Consider the following 15,935-nt stretch of genomic DNA (forward strand, 5'->3'; position numbering starts at 1 on the left):
TCAAGGGTAATAGTGGCAAACACACTATGCAGAACTGCAGTTCAATAGGAATGACAGTAGCAGACACTCACTGCAGAACCCAGTCCATCATGAACTAAATTAGGACAGAGGAAGATGCCGGAAAAATAATGATGTAACGTGAATCTATAATAACCAGTACAGGGCAATTACCACGACACAAGCACAGTGGTGGGCACCAGAGGGCATCAAAAGTGTTGAACCCAGCCAACATCTGAAATAATGCAGTGCCAGAGGCAAAAAGGTCCCTCAACAACAGCAAAAATCCACAAGACAACCCAAGGATGGCAGAGCAGATGGGGGATGATAACACAACCAGCAAAGGCTTGCAAAAAAAGTAGGGAAGTGAAATGTATCAAAGAAAATAGTCAGACATCAGAGATGGAATAGCAATGAAGCAGACTGGCAACCAGCTTGCTTAACCAGAAGCAGAAGCCAAACCTGACAGGACACAGGCCCCTCTCTAACAGTCCCTTGAAGGAAAACTCGCCATCAAAAAGAGAAACACATCCAATTATCCATGAAAAAGACAGCACCACTGTGGGTAACAGCCCAGTCCAGGACAGAACACCAAGAGACCCTGAACCTTTTTCCCAGTGGCAACACAGGAATAGGTTCCAACAGAGAACCTTCGTAAGAAGGAAGGCATCAATGAAAGACAACACATTCTGGGAGAAGACAGGAAACGAGGCTGCTGTACTACTGAAAAGGAAGAGACCAGAAACAACCACCATCAAGTACTGTTACAAATGTGGCAAGCTGCTGTGAGAAAAAAAAAAAATTCTTATATCAGGGCAGTCTGAAAAACTGCAGGGCCTGCCATCCTGTGAAAGGATGCTGAGAAATGTTTAAGGTAGCATTCTTCCCCAAATGTCAGCAAAAGCAGCAGGAAGCAGAAATGCAATGTAATAAAAAACAGAGGAACTGAGTATTCCGACCAAAACTGCAAGGCAGCCATTACTGTGAATAGAAAAACAAAAACTACAGTTAATATGTAAAAAGAAGAATTCATTGTTAATTGTAAAAATATTGTGTGAAATCCTGAGCATAAACGTGTGGAATGGAATATAAAATTTAGGCCAAAGGCCAAGAGCTGGGACCTATGGGCAGCACTGAAAGGGAAATTGAGAGAAAAAAAGGTTTTAAAGGTATAACAGGACAAAAACCTCGCAGTTGCATTATGAAACAATTGTTTGGAGACAATGGAAAATTCGACAGAGGAAAGAATAAATGAATAGAAGTACAGTACAAGGAATGGCAGGGGTTGCAGCTAGGGGCCGAAGGGAAGCTGCAAAGAACCTTATGTAGTGCCTGACAAGCACTACCCCCGAGAGCATAAACCTATGTGCAATGAATTTAGGAAAAAAAATCAATAAATAAGACATTAACCAAGAACTATAGCCTAGGCTGACCTGAATCAATTGCTGTACTGACATTAAGACGTGAGGAATGTACCTGGTACAAACCTAACACTAATAGAGCAAAAGCCTACAAAGTTCAGTGGCTAAGCCATCATTATCTGTGTTACAAATGCCATTAGAAAAAAAAAAGGCTCTGGCAAACACCTGGACTAAAACTGACAAACAACAAACATAAAAACTATTTGTATTTTTACATAACAACAATGAAAGGTATCCTGCTCACCTACAGGGTGCTCTTGCAGTATATCAGTAACTGTTAGCTCCCTAATGGTACAGTAAGACTTGCCAAATCAATTTTCTTGAAACTTGGTACAGTAAGACTTGCCAAATCAATTTTCTTGAAACTTGTCACAAAGTTACAAAATAGTCATCACTACCGGAAAAATAGAAATAATCAAATTATGTAATACAACAGACAGAATTTGTATACTGTATGAGAAATTTTGAAGCAGGCCCTTTAACAAGATATGTATTCAAAGGAAATAATATCTGATGTAGAATTTTATCAAGCTGTCGGCACAGTGGCTAACTGTGGATTTGCAATACAGTACGTACTTGTAGCACTGCATTATAATCATAATCTCAAGTAACAATTTTGTTAAGTTTTGCACTTGACATATAAACTATTGCATAAATATAGTACATAATGTTTACCTTTCCCTTTGAGCAGGTTAACCCAGAATATCACCTTTATCCATTTTTGTTCTTTTCAGGGAAGTTGTTATGACCTTCAGATGATGAATATCCTAATCTTCCTTCATGATTATTCTGGAAGAAGCTGCAAGTTGAATTGTGAAGTCAGTTGCTTCAAAAATACATAAAATTACTGCCTCTTAAAGAGGTATCATGTAAGATACAAAATGTAAATTCATTCATCCATTCATTCACCTACCTCATTTTCATTGATTGCCCATCATTTTATTTTATTTGAAAACATTTCATCCAAGGAATAAGTGTTTTACTTTCCTTTTACATCCAAGGAATAAGTGTTTTACTTTCCTTTTACAGTAAAACTGTTGTAACAAACGCAGTCCTTGGAAAAATAATTTAATACAAATGCTGTTGGAGGAAAAATTAATTTTCCCTGATACACTAATATTCTGTTTCGCAAAGCATACCAATTGAGTTCTGCCCTCAGTACCAAAACGTGGATAACATTTTACAATACTTTTGGTAAAGCATGGCAATGGCCCACCACTTAACACATCTACTGGGCAGTCTACTGTGTTCTTAAGCAAAAATTTAAAACATGTATCTAAGAACTCTTTAATTTGGAATCAAGGTACCATCATGTGTTGAAAAACCTCGGTCATAAACACCTGATGAAGAATGACCATAATCCTTATCTGACATGCTAATTGCTTAGTTTGACAGCTTCCTAGCAGGCAACTGTCCAAAGGCCAGTCTTGAGAATGCTTTTTAGCATGCATGGTTGGGGGGGGACTACATAAGGCAACAATGTTCCTTACCAATGTTGTCAAAATAAGCAAAACAGCACATCCTTACTTATATAACTAAAGATAGAGGAAGAATCTTGGGGCTACAGCTTTTCATCTCTTACCTGGGTTACTCTTCTGTAATCCAGTATAATCAAGCTGGTTTCAAACCCAACAAATGAGGCCAGGTTGAACGCAGGGTTAAAACGCCTGCCTTGTAAAAATACGAAGAGTAACTTTAGTACTCAAATGCAAGAGACTATGGATAACAATGAGAACCAAGCGCCATCAAAGTTAGATAAGCACTAACAATTCAAGTAACAAAAGCTTTGCATATGCAGAGGTAATGCAATTTGCTCACTCACCAGGCTCATACCAACAGCCTAGGAAGATTTAAGCCTAGCAACTAGTGAGAGCCAGTTGCTAGGCTCCAACCAGAAGGCTCCAACACAACTGCCAGAAGGCAAATTCAAGGATGGGAGCTTTTGAAGAGATAACAGCTTAAATCATTTTTATTATTAATGTACTGTCTGACCTTGAAAATCTTCCACTCCACGGTCTGGGAACTCCCGAGATCCTGGGGTTTTTTGAATCAGCTGCCATTAGTTCTCGAGTGGCGCCACATTTCAGTTTTTGGATTTTTTCGGATTTTGGAACTGAAGCTTGCTCCGTAAATACACAAACACAGTTTATTTCCAACAAAAACATTCTGTGAAACAAAAATATACAGCATACAAAAGAACCATAACTTGCGTATATACTTGTGTATCTTCCAATCCTTAAAATTTTGTCCAAAAACATTTCATTATATATACATCATGTATAGTGCAAATGTATTTTCAGTAGATTACACCACACTAGGCTTTCTATGCCTGTCTTGGTTTTGGTAGATACCATTGATAATGCATATTACTGTGTATCCGAGTTATCCTGTGACCAATAAATAGGCCTAGAAGCCAAAGTTCATTAGGTTAAAAGCAAATCTTCATACATTAAATCAGGCTTACCAACATTGTGCATTGTCTAAGAATTCATCACTATTTCTTATAATTAACCACCACTTACTATTCACATGTGCAAGACACGGGCATAAATAAATAATAAGTACCAACATAAACATCAATCGAGAAACAGCCCCTTTTGCCACATCAGCTACTATACCTAATACATTAACTCTAAGGACGGCATAATTTATCAATGCAGCACCCCAGACCGAGAAACTTTGAGGTCAGCAAAATAAAAAAAATCACATCAATGGAAAAAAAAAGAGAATGACACGTACATTCACACTGTATATATAAAAATTCTAAACAAATTTTCCCTACCTTCCATGAGAAGTTGAAATGACTAGTTACAACCCCTTGGGGGCCTCATTTACAAGACAATCAAAATTTTACCAACTTATATATGTTTTTTTCTAATAAATAAGTTTTTGGATTTTGTAAAATTATTACTGCTCACACAATATCAAAACAGATAAAAATAAAAGCAGTAATAAATTTTTTGCATATTTGTTGTAAAATATTCATGTAAATTTATTTTTGAGAAGGAAAGATCAGGTAACTTTTTTTTTTTCTTTTTACATGCTTTTTCTAATACTTCATTGCAATTTTCTTTGTAAAATTACATTTACAACCGACATACTATCGTAAAGACAAAAAACAAAAACAACAGCAACCTTCAGATATTTACGTTGTAAATTTACAAAAAAGACTCATGTGAAAGAGAGATGCAGTACTTTCCCCTTGAAGTCACAAGCATTATTTATACTGGCCTTACTCACGTCTGTATAAAAGTTGCCATTAATGAATTTATAGCATATAAGTATTGGCACCCTTGTTTCAAATCATTATTACCATAACAGGAAAAGGCACTTGCTTCACACTGAAGCTCAATCCATCCACCTCCCCAAACCTGTATTAGTTCACACTGAAGCTCAATCCGTCCACTAAGGGTTAAGCATTGCACTACAGTTGTTAGCTTGTTAAAAATTTGCCAATTTTCAATGGTAACTTCCACAAATTAAAATAAAATAAATCTTTACTCATCCTTCACTCAATGGAGAGGAAAGTGTTAAGAAAGTATGCCACTAAATTTACAGTTGTAGCTGTGGCAGAAGAAACATAATGTACAAGCCACAAACTGTGTAGCTGTGGCAGAAGAAACAGATAATGTGTAATGTGCAGGCCACAAAATGTTTTGGAAGAGGCAAAAGCAACATCCAACAGTGGTGAAATCATAGCTTTACTTAATTTAATTTACTGCATTTATAAATAAAGTACATATACAGAAAAACGAATTTCCAAAGTCAGTAAAACGCAATCAGCTGATGATTTTAAGAATGTACACATTAGCAGGATGCAAATGGCATGTGTTTGCCATGTTCATAAATTATAATACAATGATGACAATAATACATGAAATGTGATTGCATACAGCATGTAAAACAATAGTTTTACTAAAATTATCATTATTCTTAATACAACTGTATTATTTGACTTTGTAAAATAATTGTTTGTCAGTGTAACCACCTAATGGGGCCGACAGAACTCTCTCTCTCTCTCTCTCTCTCAACTCATGCAGGTTTAAAGAAATAAAAGCAGCAGATTTTTAAGTTTCTATTGAAAAAGAAAACGAGAAAAGTTCAAAGTGCCTAAAACAACGAAGGGTGCGAGGAGATCATAATTTGACTGCACTTATAAAGAGGTTTAATCTCTGATGTAGCAAAGGTGTAAGCATTTCCAGAGAGATGCTTATGGAGCAAGCCAGAATTTTGTTAAGGAACTAAACCTAATGAATGACAGTGACTATTCATAAGCTTTGTTCTACCTTTGATAACACAGCACTCTATATGTGGAATGAGCTGGCATGACTGTACATAGGGGGTCTTTTAGGGGTGATTTCTATCATCCAGGATTTTCTGTGGTCTTGCAGTGGCCTGGTCCCAAAAGTGCCAGTTTTACGAGACTGGACGTATTATGATTAACAAGACCTCTTTGAGTCAAACTTCTAGACTATCAAAAGGCTCACCCAAAGGATTTGATTTTAAATGAAACTGGAGCAACAAAACCAAATCAAGAGATACCTGGAACCAAAAGATCCTGTAATACTGTGTAAGCCACAAATTCAGTAAACATTACCCTTAAGATGGCACTACTTTCCCTAAAACTGTAAAACACCGCCTCTGAACTTAAAGTAGAAATTTTATTAAGTTATTAAATATAATTGCAGTTAAGGAAAGCTGGCAAAACCCTAGTTTTGGGGTAATGATTCTCATAACTTCACTTACCAAAGGCATAGGATAAAATCACAACTCTTGGTGAAGACTAGAAAAGTTACCAAAAGGAAATCTGACAAAACAGGCCGGAAAAGCATTAGAAAGATCTTGACCAACAAGCAGTGCTGAAGAAAGCCACCCTGTGACTATGGTGTTTCTCACCCAACTCCTTAATCACTGACTCTGAAGAAAAAAAGATCCAGGGACTGGCCACACCATTCATGGGTTAGAAAAGGACCAAAGACCTTTAAAAGTGGCATCCCTCCTCTTCAACACACCACAGTCAGAAGGTAGAGAGTTAGCAACTGTGGAAGATGCAGGCTTTCCCCCAAAGAATAATTAATTCCCTGAGCTCTTGAAATATTCTCTACAGACTTAGCACTGTGTACCAGGAAAGCACCGACAATGCACTGACTTAGCTGTGATTTCCTTCTAAAATCCAGCCAAGGTGCTAAATCTAACAAAACCACAATTTTAAAGCCTGAATTAATAATGATGTGGACTAAACTTACCATCCCTATCTCTAACTCTGAGCTGCTAGATTGTTTTCAACCTTTAATTTTTATCAGAATTCGATGTTTAAGTTGTAGATAAATTTCTCTAAATAAAGGTACTTTCAACAATACCACAATTACTGTAATGTTTAAACTGATTTAAGAACGAAGTTTAACTAAGTAAAAGGATTTCAGGATTACTTAATTCCTGAAGGATGGGGGAAGACAAGATGTCCAGCAGTTATTGACAACACGAGTTTTAACACATCAGATCTGGGGCATTCCAGTGACCTGTCACTGAAAGTCTTCTGTCGCAGGATTTATTTCCCTCATCTCCTACCACAGCTCTATGGGGTATAACTTAATTACAGGTCTCATGAGCTGGCTGGGGGCTGTTCTTAGAGTAGCCACTCTTGGGATCTTGTCTCACCCCATATGTAACCCGATCATTTGGCCCAACTTCCACTTGCTCCTTGGCCCCTTGTCATGAATGAGGACTACTTCCCCTATCCTGGGTCAAGAGCCATGCATCGCTCCTACTCGATGGGTCTCTGTTAATGTTGTTAAATACTCCCTCTCCCATCTTTTCCACAGGTTGTTGCACAACCTGGATACATACAGGAATCTTTTCTCGTTAAACCCTCTCCGTCCACAGGTAGGGTCACCAGAGATCTCTTCCCAATTTTCTACTTCTCTTGAGAAGGACTTAAGCTTTCTTCCAAGAATCAAATGGTTAGGGGTTAAAATTTCCAAACTGATTAAAATCCCCGGGTGTGTAACTTAATGGTCTATCATTGATAATTCCTTCTAGTTCTACCAGTATACAAGTCAGCCCTTCAAAACTGAGTAAGGCTTGGCCTATGATCCTGAAGTCCTATCAGCCTTTCCCACAGAACCGTGGTTTGAACTTCCAGTTACGCTTTATATCTAACAGACATGGTCTTAAGATATTTTGATGCTGCTACAAATGTGGTGGCGTTGTCACAACATGAGTGCTGGGAAACCTCTTCTGCTGCAGAATTTTCTAAAACTCAAGAGGAACGAGTTACAGGACTTGTTATCAACTAGTTCCACATGTATGCCTCTGGTTATCGGGCACGTAAATAAGATATAAGCCTTCTCAGGGTTCTGTCCCTTCTCCTTAAACCATAATGCGCCAGTGTTGTCCACGCCTGTGGTATTAAAAGGTTGCTTACATTACACCCTGAACTCAGGTAATGGAGGAACTATACTGTATTGGGCCTATATGGCCTCCCCTGCATTCTCCTACAAACACCACAATGATGTAATATACTTAGTTGCCTTATCTGTGGGATCCAGAATTCCTAGCTGACACTCATCACAGTTGCATTTACACCCATATGAGTATTAGCATCATGATGTTCTTTAATAATTACCTAAGTAACATAGCAACTCTTTGGCAGTAGTATAGGAAACTTAGCAGCTTCAGGTAACTGCGCATGTTCTAGTCTACCCTTACAACTTATTACCCTGTTGTCCAGGTAAAGATTCAACTGGTGTATGAGAGGTAGTTTTGGTTTTCTTACCCCCTTCATCAAACTCCCATATTCCTCTTGGAAAAATTCCTTTTGCATGGAGTTCTTCCAAGGTCAATTCACCATGTTTCTTCATATTGGCTGAACTACAATTATTCAAAATCATAGGATCCACGTCGTGGTCCTATACCTTTTAAACCTTGCTGAATCTTTCCCAATTCAGCAAGTGAGTATCACCATTCAGGTTGTCCCCTACAATATTGACCAAAATGTTCTCTTCTCTCCCCTGCACAAGTGATCCATCAACCCATGACCTATCTATTGGTCAAGAGGAATTTTTTAAGCAAGGGATCCCTCCCACCAGAGAGAACTATCCAAGATCATTTCTGTCCTTTTCCCACGTGTCAACCAGTCACTGGGATTATCATCCATAGGCACACAGGACAAGACTGCCTCTGGAATTAAAAAGTTTACTTCCTGTGCTCTATTTTTCACAAATACAGGGAGAACATTTTTCAATACTAGTCAACTTAGGGCGACTTTACTGTCCGCCCAAATGAGCAATTCAACAAACTCATCCTTCTCAAAGGATTCTTTAATAAATTTGGTCATTCTTGTTGCTAGCAACCATACTATCAACCCATGTTTTGGAACAGTTAATTCTTTAATGGGCGCTACTCTTGCCTTTGCCACCATTAAATAAGTTTTCGTTCTTAACTCTACAGGCTACACAACCATATGCTAACTCACTGGCATCGCAGACTATTTGTAAGGAGTCCCCCTCTCCTAGGGTAGTATTCCTAGGAAAGGAAATCTCAAGGCATTTTTCCAAGTCTTCAGATAACTCGACCCATTGTTTTTGTAACGGGTCTGGGAGATATTCATCCCAATCCAGTTGTTGCTCCCACAAATTCTGAAGGTATATCCTTGCCCTAATAGTAACAAGTAGAAGTACTCCAAATGGATCGTAAATCTGTGCTACAGTTCTTAACAATTCTCTCTTAGTCTGGCTGGACTTATTTATCTTAGTAGGATGTAATGTCAAGGTATCTTTCTCTTTGTCCCAGTTCAGGCCTAAGACCTTATGAGTTGTTTGTTCTCTGGCACTAATCCCATACGTTCTAGCAATAGTTTGCAACGAATCATTATCACTCATCCATTCCTTCAGATATAAATGTGCCTGCACAAATATCTTATTTGCTTCAAAGAAAAAATTTACCAGTTTATCACCATCATTGCTGGTGAGCTGCAAGTCATCTACATATAGTCCTCTTTTTATCCTTTCTACGTCACCTTCTATCACAGATAGGTGTTTCTTAATCATTGCATTCAGCAGAAAGGGAGAACATGTAGCTCCAAATAAAACAACTCGAAACCTATACACCAACAATTTACTATTGGTGTCTGTTGGATATTCTAACCATAAAAATCTAGTATAGTTTCTATCTTCTTGCCTAAGTTGCACCATTTAAAATGCCTTCTCTATGTCACTAATACAGGCAAACGATTTTGTTTTAAACTGTAGTAGAACTTAGAGTAAGTCAGCTGTTATGTGTGGTCCCGTCCAAACAATCGTTCAAGCTTAACCCACCTGTTGACGAGAACAACCTTCGCTGATGAGAAGGCTGGCCTACGCGTTGAGTCATGAGACCGGAGAAGTCCCCCTGGGAGGAGGCAGCGACTTCCAAAGAAGGAGCCTCTCCTGTGGTGTAGGATAGGTATCTCCTACAAGAAAGTCAAGAGGAGGAAAACAAAAAGAGGTCTTTCCTTGCTCTCTCTTCTCTGAAAGCCGAACTGCAATTCACTCAAGGCCTTCCTTGAAGAGGAGGAAAGAACCATCTTAGGGAGCCTGGAACTATCAACAGGCTGGTTGCTCATCATGAAAGCCAAAGCAGGAGAAACCAAGGTCACTGGGGTAAAAAAGGGTGGAAAGCTTGGCAGAAAATACTTCAGCAGGGGTGCATAAGCTGAGGGAGCAGTGCTCTGATCTAACTCTTCCTCTTCCGAAGAGATCAGGGACAGAGACAAGTCCATAGAAGCCTTAACTGCAGAGGGTGCCTTCTCGAGTAATCCCAAAATGTCATCAAGTTGGCACTGGATGGCTGCCAAAGACGGATCAAACACTGTTGGCGTGGGAGGACCCGAAGTAGGCAGCTGACGAGGAGGAGTCGAGCGCACAGCAGTTGGTGCCAAACGGCTGGGAGTTGGCGCCGGGCACTGCTGGGCGCTCAGAGGCAGTAGATGGGCGCTCATGAGATGACTGATGTTTAGAAGAGGACACTGAGCACTTACGAGCAATAGAAGAAAGTTTAAGAGACAAATACTGGTGCTCTACCACAAGGCACTCAGGGGAAAAGTGCTCTGGACTGTCCCAGGCGCTGCAGGAAGGCTGAGGGCTATAAACAGGTTCTTTGAACCTCTTACAGGGAAGTGGAGAAGAGTGGTCAGCATCTGCTGCATGCCTTTTCAAAGACCAAGACGTCTGAAAAACACCACTGGCACCTCTTGTCAAGACTGGAAGCCCTCAAACTAGAGGACAAATGATGCACTTCCACAGTGATGCCTTTCCAATGGCTGTCAGTCGCAGCCTGGGAAGTAACAACAGGGTCGACCAAGGGGGGCAACTACCCATGGAAAGACCCCCATGACATCCCTTAGACTTCCAGTATGCCTCCTCCCAGGTTTAGGGGAGTATAACAGGGACCTTTGTCTAGGAGAATTGGTGGGACAAGTAGCCACCTCCTCACTAACAGTGCACTGTCACTTCTGTCACTCACTTTATCCATCAGGACTTTGTTGGATGCCCCTTACTGGGCCACAGCATTCACAATAAGACCGAATTTCTGGTCAAACCTTGATTTAAGACTGGCAATGGGATCGGGATCGGAAGCATGGGAGACACGACAGGTAGAGGGGAAGAAATAATAGGAACATTATCAATAATAACAGACTTAGGTATAGAGTCTAGACTAGCTAAAGTCTTACCTTCGGCTCTAGGAGCCACCTTTCTCTTCCTGTCCCTTTCTAGTTTGGTCAAATGTGGCTTTAAAACTTTCCGTCTTTTCTAATCTGCATTCTTCACAGGTCAAATCTATCGAACATACTTGACACCTACAATCAGTACAAATAGTATGTGAATCATAAGAGGCTTTAGTCAGTCTTGTATTGCAGCTTTAACTGCAATAATGAATACTAGCTGAACTTGAGCCCAACGTAATTCAGTGCAAATAAGTCTCAAACCAGGAAAAGTCTTAATTCAGTCAAAAACAAGTCTTTATTAGGTGAAAATCAGTCTTTAATTCTAGAAAAACAGGTCTCAAAGGAAAACCTACCACTAAACAGCCAATGGTTACCAAATGTAAATTACTTCACCAACTGGGGAAAATATCAACCAGTCAGTGATCAGAATTCAAAACAAGCTGCTTCTTAAAAGTGATGTTCAGTTGTAGGCCAGCAGAAACAAATTGAAGCTCTTTGCTACGTTGTTCCTCTTGTTCCCTGAAAGTGGGCTAGGCTAGTCACCAACACAAAAACAATAAAAGTGCTACCGTGATTTTCAAAATTTAAGCTGCCATGCAAGTTGAAACTATAGCTATGTAATTACTCAGTAAGTTACTCGTATGAAATAGATTTTAATGAAAAAGCTTTGGAAATTAGTAAAATGAGGTTTGAGAATTATCATCTTGGAGAATTGATGATTAATAATTGACAAAATGAAGTAACGAGAGCAGAATTGCAGTAAGACAATCATACACAAAATGAGAGGAAATGGGCCTCTTGCGTAAAACTGAGCATGCCAATCAAGGCTCATTCTTGAACAGGACAAGGAGGCAATCAAGTTGGATTTTCTAGTCAACAGAATTATGGAAATACATATTTCATGGGGTGAGATGACACAACTTCAGTACCTTTGGTTTATTCCCAAGTAATTTAACAATGATCACGCCAAACTACTCAATACTCATGGTAATCCATATAGCCGAGGCCTGACTCTCAATCATCTCACATAGCTTAGCTTAGTTGCTCAAGTGATATCAAAGATTCTAATAAGGCTCTTTGTATCATGAGTGCTTTCATTAGTTACAAACCCCATTTTTACTCTTGTGCTTATCTTCACCTTTTCACAATTCTCTCCCTCCTTGCCTCCAAAATCTTTTCTCCAATCAAGCAGAGATGAAAGGATACTTTTTGACCTTTGGAGGGGATAAAAGTTTTGCAAAAAAGGCCACAATCCTTGCCACTCTAACCACTAATACACAAATTACTAATCTCCCTTATACTCCTCTTTTTCCTACCTATATTACCTTTGCTCTTGTTGACACGTATAGGAATGGAACATGAAGTTTAGGCCAAAGGCCTGGTGCTGTTTCTTATGAGGTCATTCAGCACTGAAAGGGAAACTGAGAGTACAAAAGTTTTAAAGGTGTAACAGAAGGAAAACCTCACACTTGCACTACAAATCAACTGTTAGGAGAGGGAGGAAAACAGGATGGAAGAAAGAGCATGATAGGAATGAAGGGTTGCAGCTAGTGGCCAAAGGGATGCTGTAAAGAACCTCAAGTAATGCCAACAGTGCAGCACAAGAGGCACACTGACAGCGCTATCCCAAAAGGGGTTGCTGACCTCTATAGTAGAAGTTCATAAAAACCACATGCCACCCTTCCACCATGACTATGATTACCACTTCTTCAGATAATGGACACACTTCACCCCCATTGCCAGCTCTTCAGTGGTATCTTTTTGGCAGAACTGTCTGCTAGCTAGAATGTATATTGCTTGGGGTCATTTTATAATCAACAATGAATAACGAGGGGAAATCTGACTTGACTCAGGTACTGCCTACTTGAGACTGCCCTACTTAACCTGGACCTTGTAATCCCTGCCTAACCTTTCTAGGACTGTTAGTTGTAAAAAGAAGTTTAACCAATATGGCACATCAAAATACTCATTTCATCTGGCTTATGGGAGACTCAAAAAACTCAAATTACTACAATTATTTAACTTGCATTTTAAAATGTAAAAACTCACAAACTGAAAGCATTTCAGAATGACAATTTCTCAATGGAATTTGTGTCAGTTACCTGTACATACTAGTAGGCTACAATCAAGTTACAAAATTACAATATTTTCTGGGTACTACACTGTAAATACTACACCATTAACACTGAAATACAAGCTTACCTAACCTTTATCATAATAATCTCCGAAGATGTGTCATATTTTTCCACAACTGGTTCAGACGTTGCGAGGTCTTCCAATTTCTTCTACCGTTTGTATTTTCTCAAAATTTGCATATGGCCCAAATCCTCATTTATGACTTTACTTCATCCTGCCTCTGAACAACAAATAATTATTAGTAATATTCATAACACTTGCTATTAAACAGTCAGACATGTGCAATAAAACCAAGAAACCACAATGTTCAGTATAGTATAGATGAAAGACTGACAACTGAAAAGTGGTACTTGCTACGTATTCTTATACCCTGAAAGAAAAGTAATTCAGGCTACTCAGAATTACTGTCCACCTCAGGTTCCATAAGGTAGGAAAGCCAAGACCTTCATGAGTAAAATCTATAATCTATATAAGGGTCTATTGAAAGCTGGATAAGGACACCAAGAAAATAAAAATTACCAGAAATGTTGAACAGTAACGCACATGTAAACAAGATGCTTCTGCATTCATGTTTGCAAGACACCCCTTATGTACATTTCCTATGTACAATACAGTATACATGGTATATGGTTATATAATTAATTTTGCGTACTCTACTGGATGTTATGTAGTTTACCCTAGTATACCAACTGAAAACAATTGCATTATGACTACTTACATTAAACCTTACTGTGCCATGCAATATTCATGTAGAAACCACAGCAAGAGAACAGGGCACAGGACCAAGGCAGGTTCACTGTGCAAGTTTACCATCACTCCCACCTGACCCATTTGCTTATAATTCTTCCCCATCACACTCATTAATTAGTCAGCTGGCAAACAACCTTCGCACCACACCCAATAAGCAAACGTATGATGCTCAGCTAGTACACACAGCTGTGACAAGGTACTTTCTCTTATAGCACCTGTTTTTATTTGCACTTCTGCTACTATATGTACATATTATTACTGAAAAAGATGAGATCAATGGCACAGTGTGGATGGTCAAGGGGTTTACGTACTCCGGAAGTGCTTAAAAGGAGTCAAAAATACATTCAGTACTAAATGACATCAGTCACAGTGGGAGATGAGCTAATTCATAGTCTAGTTCTACTTCAAACCCAACAAACTACACCAGTTGTTAACACATTCTACATCTCATCAAGGGCAGCTGCAATTTTGCTTTGCTTTCCAACTTGGAGAACAACTAAGTACAACAGAAACTGCAATGGCTGCATTTTTTTCACAGCTAAGAACTAATGAGGTAAGAATGGAATTGTAATCTTTATAAAGAAATCTGAAATATATCGAAACCCTTGCCTTCTGAAGAAATTGAATGTCACTCCAGTAATACACTTGACTTCCCAGACCTAGATTAAGTTACTAAGAAAGTATTCAGTTTTACTAATTACTAATTTGGGCCATTTTGACAAACTTTGGAGCTGGAGAGGCCACTAAATGCTGTGAAAATATGAATGAATATACTGTATCAAAAATAACTCAAGATGTAAAAAAGAACATCTTACGGCAAAATATATGGCCAGAGGTACAACTCTGTCAAAACTAAATATATTCCCTTACCAAAAATATCAGCAGGCAAAATCAACTACTCACCTAGAGTACTGTACCAATGTAACATTTGCCCTACCACGCTCATCAGCAAAACCAGATACTAATCAGATTATTATTATTATTATATTGTTCAGATGAAACTTATTCAAATGGAACAAGCCCAAAGGGGGCACTGGCTTGAAATTCAAACTTTCAAGAGTATGGTGTTCATTAGAAAGAAGATGAGGTAAAGGGAAATACAGAAAGAACAAACCTGACACTTGAACTAAAGTTCCAATTGCACAACTTCCTCTGGGAGGCTGTTCCATAGTACAATGTTATGAGGAATAAAGGATCTCTGGAACTGAGAAGTTCAACAGCGAGGCACATTCACTGCATATCGCTACCGCTGTTCAGCGAATATGGTTGCTCTCGGCATATAAAGGGGATCAGGGATCAATTGTGTACGTGAAAGATCTGTTGAAATACAACTTATGAAAAAGTGACAAACAAGAGACCATTCGTCAATGGTCCAGGTCATAACTACTCCTATTATTAGGAAACAGAAACCTACTACCACAAACGACTGTCTAAAAGAGATCTGCTAATTGATAGTGTTTTCGTTTTTCTGGAGTTCAGACTCATACCCCACCAACTACACCATTCCCTGATCCGGTCCATATCCAGATTGAGGCTGAGGGTAGCTTCATTTCTCAAAAGTGATTTGCTACACCCACAAGTGTTGCATTATCAGCATACTGAACAATCTTGTTTTCCAAGCCAACAACCATGTCACTTTTATACACTAAAAATAACAGTGGACCAAGAACACTGTCCTGTGGAACTCCAGAAACAATAGGTCCGGGTTCACTAAAGATCCCGTCCAGAGCAAATCGCTGCTGACTACCTGTAAAGAAATCTTGAAGTAATCGTATAACATATCTATCCAGTCCAAGATTCTGAAGATTATACAGTGCCTTGTGATTTACTAAATCAAAAGCAGCTTTAAAATCTATCTGAATTACTCTGCACTCTAAACCCTTATCCAGGTTCTCTTGCAAATGGCATGCCAAGTCTAAAAGAGCATC

At 39.0% G+C, this 15,935-nt stretch overlaps 1 protein-coding gene across 7 annotated transcripts in view; it reads left to right on the forward strand.

Annotated features, from left to right (window-relative positions):
- LOC136834372 (basic helix-loop-helix ARNT-like protein 1) overlaps positions 1-2,389 on the forward strand; it is a 509,755-nt gene extending 507,366 nt beyond the window's left edge. For all 7 annotated transcript variants that reach the window (XM_067096924.1, XM_067096926.1, XM_067096923.1 and 4 more), the window contains one exon: positions 2,153-2,389. The gene's annotated coding sequence lies outside the window, so the exon portion shown is untranslated. The remainder of the gene's footprint in view (positions 1-2,152) is intronic.
- The last annotated feature ends 13,546 nt before the right edge of the window (positions 2,390-15,935 follow it).

The sequence above is a fragment of the Macrobrachium rosenbergii genome, chromosome 53, assembly GCF_040412425.1.
Source record: "Macrobrachium rosenbergii isolate ZJJX-2024 chromosome 53, ASM4041242v1, whole genome shotgun sequence".
In the NCBI taxonomy this organism is placed as follows: Eukaryota; Metazoa; Arthropoda; class Malacostraca; order Decapoda; family Palaemonidae; genus Macrobrachium; species Macrobrachium rosenbergii.